This window comes from Copidosoma floridanum, unplaced genomic scaffold (assembly GCF_036245765.1).
Source record: "Copidosoma floridanum isolate Cflo_tuat_1 unplaced genomic scaffold, Cflo_Japanese_pri ptg000001l, whole genome shotgun sequence".
Lineage (NCBI taxonomy): Eukaryota > Metazoa > Arthropoda > Insecta > Hymenoptera > Encyrtidae > Copidosoma > Copidosoma floridanum.
Window position 1 is genome coordinate 13,510,124 of NW_028321878.1, and position 6,245 is coordinate 13,516,368.

The 6,245-nt window shown below is 32.7% G+C and overlaps 1 non-coding gene across 1 annotated transcript; it reads right to left on the reverse strand.

The window, feature by feature from the left end:
- Nucleotides 1–5,200: 5,200 nt before the first annotated feature.
- Nucleotides 5,201–5,272, reverse strand: TRNAW-CCA (transfer RNA tryptophan (anticodon CCA)). Its single transcript has one exon. It is a non-coding gene; the product is annotated as a tRNA-Trp (tRNA).
- Between the last annotated feature and the right edge of the window lie 973 nt (nucleotides 5,273–6,245).

Genomic DNA, 6,245 nt, shown 5'->3' on the forward strand with positions numbered 1-6,245 from the left:
GCTTTTGCGTTTGCGTTTGCTGTTCGAGGGGTGCGGTGTTTGTTTCTGAATGTATTGGCTTGTCCCGGGTAATCCCACGGTGAGGGATTTCCTGATTTCTCAAAAAGAAAATCTTTTTTCGATTTGTGGAAAAAGTGTTTGGGATAGCCGGGATTTCTCCGTTTACCGGCAAAACTTTTCGGACAATCACTGGGGAAAAAAGGTCAAACAAATAACCAAACGTTAATCCCGTATCTGTAGTCTTGTCAAGATATAATCTCTTGACTTGACAAAAGTCGATTATGAGTTGTCTTGTCTGGTAGTAAATTTGTATTAGTTTACCAATTGTTGTATAACATAACAATGTTTTTTATCCAAATAGACTCAGAAATCTAATTGACACTATGCGTATAACTCACGACTTAAAACTACAAGAGACTGTAAGCACTGGAAGGACTCGGTGAAATGTTTTGTAACTTTGAATGACTCCAGATAGATTGGATAAGATCAAAAAACCTTGTGTACCTTCAAATAAATTTCGATGACTTTGTAAGTCTTTTATCAGTTGTAGCTCGAGAGTGAGCAGCCCCTTTTAAAAACACGCTTAGTCCAAACTCGTCGATCAAGACAGTCCAAAACGTGATTAAATAACAGTGATATAATAGAGGGTATATTTATACACAACGCGTACATAGTAACATACATAGCACATGTATACCCGTACATCCACTGATACTTGCCATTTCCATAAACATCGATCACGAGGCCGTGCACGGGCTAATAGATACCGTGAACAACAAACATTATCAATCAATTTTGCCCTTGAATATTCATCCGCACGTTATACACGCAGCCATCGCGTGTCAAATCGATCATTGGCTATTAATGCCCCTTCTTTTCCGAAACGCCGCGCGAATGGTAAATTTATGGGTAAGAAAAAAAAAAAATAAAATAAAACAAAATAAAAAGACCCGGAGAAAGTCGTAAAATCAAGCGTTGCTATCACGCGATACTCCAGCGAGCGTGCCCCTTCTTGCAAATGCGCGAAAAATGAAACTCGAGTGCCGGCGAAACTTCGCCGTGACATGCGAGGATATTCATGCGCGAGATTCTTTTATGAGCCAAGGGGTGTGCTTGGGTATGAAAAAAAGGGGCCCAGACTAGCTAATGAGAGAAACCTAGTTGAGTTTACTAAGAATTCATGGATGAAGGAGATCATTGGCACCACGAGTCGATGACTTGTTTTGTTTTACGAATAAAATTACTTGAGGGTTTTCCTATACGAGATTTCATGATGCAGATGGAACTTTTCACGAGAACAAAAAGTAATGCAATCGACAGTACTCTTTTAACTTGAATACATGACTAAATAAGCAATTTTTACTATTAACATCACTGTTAAAAACTATACTTTTTGTAAAAAACGAAGTGGTGATAGTAAGGGAAGCTGTTTGCTTTTGCATAAGAAGTGCAAATGATTTCAATAAAATTTGAAGATTTTAAAACTTGTTTTTTAAGTCATTAAAACTAAAAATTGTGTGAAATGCTTGAGCATGCATTATCATATAAAATATGAATTTAACAATATTATAAAGTATACTAAAAAATAACCGTAATTTTTATGTAATTAAATAATAATAATTTTATTTATTCGTCTACATTGGCATTGACCCCTTGAAAATGGTACTCATCAAATAAGTATGAACCATTTATGTCTACAATACACTTTTCTTTATTTTTCTTCCAATACACTTTTCGATCTTTGAGGTGGATTTAAGCTCTTTCGGCTGTGCATTTTTAACCTCATCTATGCCTGTAAAACGACGGCTCTCTTAAGGTGCCATTTATTTTTCAGAATAGAAAAAAAGTCACACAGGGCCGTATCTGGTAAATGTGGAGGTTGGAGAAGCCAGGTAAACTATATCGTGATACAAAAGCCATAATCTGTTTCACTACAAATCCAAGCATTTTTCACATCGTGAGTCAGTGCCAACAGCCACGAGTTTCCTCGACATCCAACGAACAAATAGGCAAAAAATAACTACATAAATTATAAAACGATCTTTGGAAACAAGGAGTGACGTTTTCCTAATCTGCACAAGAAGAAAAAAGACGAAAGGATTGAATGGAAGAAAAAAAAGGTACCCCGAGACGTCGGTCATTACGCTCTCAGCTCACGAACAGTCGTCAAATTAAAACCTCAACTGTCGACGAGCGTCGTAACGGACCCGTACCAGCGAGTCATGTAGGTCGAGTGTGTACCCCGGACGCTCTGTACCCAGCAAGCAACGCCGCTAATAACCAAGAAAGCCGCGATAAAAGTTCCGTTTCCCGCGCATTAATTCCGTTAAGGAAGCCTTTGTATGCGCCCACTCGTTAACCCTTTCTCTGATGGAGGCCCACCGCCACCCGTTTCAATGGGGGACTCTTTGCGGACAATGTGCCCCCCCCCACCCTTTCTCTCACCGTCGTCTCGCCAAAGGAGTTCGAAGGGTATGTGTATACCTGCGAGTGTCTTACGTTTGCGGGCGCGTGGATACATATAGACGCACCGGTGGCAGAAGGCCGGGAGGGACGTGAACTTCCAAATAAAGTGCGCGTGGTTATAAAGAGGGGAGCTTTGTTCTCTGGTGGGGCGGAGATTATTCTCCCGGTGGGGGAATTTTTTGCGATTGATTTCACGCGCAGGAATCGAGTAGAGTCGGTGGTGGGCCGAGATTACCTTTTTTTTTTTTTTTTTTTTCAATACGTGAGTGTATACATCACGCGGTCGGGGGGATCGCTTTTTTCCCTCCTTATTTTCAGGCCTTAGATCCGTCTATACTGCGTGCCGTTATGGAGTCTGCTCGGGAATGAGTTTGCGACGTGTGCGTAATAGACGGGGAACGAGGAGAGCTGGAAATTCGATTGTGTGCTCGATTTTTTACTGCACGCTGTTTTGTGTTTGGGAGTTATTTGTAGGGCCATTTTTTTTCTGACTTACTAGTGTGTAGTTCGTGGCGGGCATTTATCGATCAAAGGAAAATTGACCCAAGGACTGGACGAAAATATGATAATGACAAAATCAGTATGGATGAGTAAACTAGTGACAAAAAATCTCTTGCAAGGTTTCAAAAAAAAACTCAGCGTCCAAAAATTTTTACTTACCTATTCAACATGGATTCTTGCGAATATAGTTTTATAAGGCCGTTTCTCTGTGAAATTTGAATTTTGATTACTGGACATATTTAAACGAAACTTGAGTCAAGATAAACATTGATTGGTTTATTTTACCAAAAAAATATATGAATGAGAAAAGATACTGTGGTGTGGACAGAAAGTTAAATTTATTCGCTATTAAATGAAAATTGTTGAAAAAAATTTTTAAATAACTTAAATTTTTTAGTTTGAAAACAATATCTTCTTTGACTATTTTTCAAACTGTTTATTTCAAGTTTTTTCAATGATTTTATTTAAAAAATTTAGTATTAAAATTGAAATTTCGCAGAGTGCACCTGGATATGAAAAGAATATAAAATCAAAGAATAGGAAAATTCAACGACTAATTATGGAAGCTATGATTCTACGTTTTCCAACTGAAAAAAAAAGTTTGAAATTTTCATTAACTTTAGATCAATAAACAAAGTTACAAAAATGGAATTAAAAGTACTAGTACATAAACTACCAAAAAAACGTGGAAAAAGTAAAAATTTATATTAGAAACAAACGCTGTATCACAATTAGAGATAATTGTGAGAATTCAGTCAACAACAAAAAGTTGCTGATAATGTTGGCATATCGATTAGCTCGTGCTATAAAAAAAACTCTGGATTCCCGTTAAATTTTTCAACTTAACTTTAAATATTTTTTTGCATTTACCTGATTACTACTTTACGAAACTCTGTAAAAATTCAGAAATTTGATGCATACATTCCATCGTTATATAGTATAATCTGCTAGTTTATAAGATGGTAACTTGACTTAGTGAAGAAAATGTTCGTCAACTAAACATTTTTCTAGACTGACTAAGTTGCTAATCAATATCCTTAGTGGAGCCTTTATATTTTTCGAACATAAATTTACAAACATTTGGAAATAATACCAGCTATTTTACTGTAGTCAAAATGATCCATTGTTCTTTAATCCAGCTTTCTTTGCCTTAACATACTCTTGAATTTTAAATACTATGTAGTAGACTAAGAATGTTTAAAAAATAGTAATATAATGCCAAGTTAAAAATGATCGTAGAGCGAAATCAATGAGTCGAGAAATAAAAAATTTTTACTACAGCTAATTTAGTTTTGTAGAATTGTTTAAAAAAATAGTTTTAAAATTTTTTAATAAGTTATCACACGCACTTAATTATTACAACTACTTTGTTTACATCCACTTATAAATGATTTTACATTTTATTAGTCAATAAGCATACTGACAACTATAGTTGAGTCAGTTCATATAAGCATACAATCTGTTGGAAGCTCATCACTAAATTTTTTACTTCCTCATTGACTCTGACTTAATTGATGAAGAAAAAACTACAAGTTTAACGCCCAATATAATAAGCATATGCTAGTCTACCAAAAAAAAAAAACTAACTTTTGCTCATATTTTTTCTTTAATCTGTCTGCTTATTTAAATATACTCACTATGTATATTTTCTTTTTTTTCTCATATATATAATTTTTAATTTAAACATTATAATAACAATAAATAAATAATTTTAACAAAAAAATTTTATTAATAACGTATGCATAGTATGTTAATGCGGCCATGAAATGAAGAATGCAATTGCATGTTATGTATATAATGTCATAACCTTGAATCAAGTACAGTTTTTAGTCTAATAATTGTTTAGACAATGACAAGAAATAGTAACATTCCACATCATTTTTACGTTGTACTGTTATATTATGTCAATTATTCCTCCAATTCAATGAATTTTACTTTTTTTTTGTATGTAGCTAACGTGTTGTAACGTACGATATGCAAGTGACCTGTCTTAACGTAACGAAAAATTATTTAAAAAATTGTGGTAACGTGAAAACTAATTTTTTTAAATAGAATGATTTTTGAAACTTATTATTTGTATTTAAACGTATCTATTATTGTAATTCATTTGAGTTGCAACAGAATTAACATAATTATTTGCTGACAAAGTACTTATATTATTTTATGAAATAGTTCTTGGACAGTACAGTTGTTTGATAGATTATTATAAAAAATTTTAAAAATTTGGTACATGTGACCCCGACGTGATTTGAACACGCAACCTTCTGATCTGGAGTCAGACGCGCTACCGTTGCGCCACGGAGTCGTTGCATCCGAGGCAGTTTTGAGCAAATTATTAGATACCTATTATTGTCTATCCTTCAATGGCGATGAATCATTGGTAATTTTTTAAGAAAAATTTTAGTTTGTTTGGTCCACTTAAATAACTATATAATTATAAATCATTCGTTTTGTTATGTAATAAATTTTAAAAATTAAATTATAGTCATTTTTATTGAAAACTCTTAATTTATTTTTTAATGTGATTGAAAATTTGACAAAAAAAATTTTGATTCGTAAATTTTTAACGAAATTCATATAAATTTGAGTGAAAAATAAAAAAAAGAAATTTTTTGTAATAAATTGGGTGTGTCACTTTTTTTAAGCCTTTCCGAACTTTTATTAAATATGAGAAACTTATTTTAGAGCAATGTAGATTTAAAATTAAAATAAAACGCTTTAGATTATTATTTAGTAAATTATGTTCTTGCTAAAAAATTATAAGCTTAAAAAAATGTATTTTTCAATACACAAATTTCAAAAAAACAGTAGAAAGACAGATAAAAAGTTTTTAAAGTAAAGAGGCTATTTTTCAGAGTTTTTTAATTGCAAAATCAAGGAGAAAAAGTATATTTTTTAGAATGTTTGTAAAAATTTATTATAAAATTTAGAAAAAAAAATTTTTTTTTCAACTGTCATACCTAATTTATTACATATTTCATGAATGTTTTGTAATTTTAAAAGGAATATCGAAAAGTCTTACTAGTGTGCCACAATGAAATTTGTTCACAATATCTGTGGACTTTTAACGAACATTTAATAATACAATTCTTATGTATAAGGTTGCATTGCGACATAAGAGGATTTCGAATAAATGTCACAAGATCAAAACAAAAATGCAAAAGTAAAAAATCTGTACTAAGAAAATGAAAATTCAACTCACTACTTATCATAAAAAACAAATGCACTTCTCAAGAAATAAAATTAATTTTCCGTCTACAAATTGCAGTTATGCCATA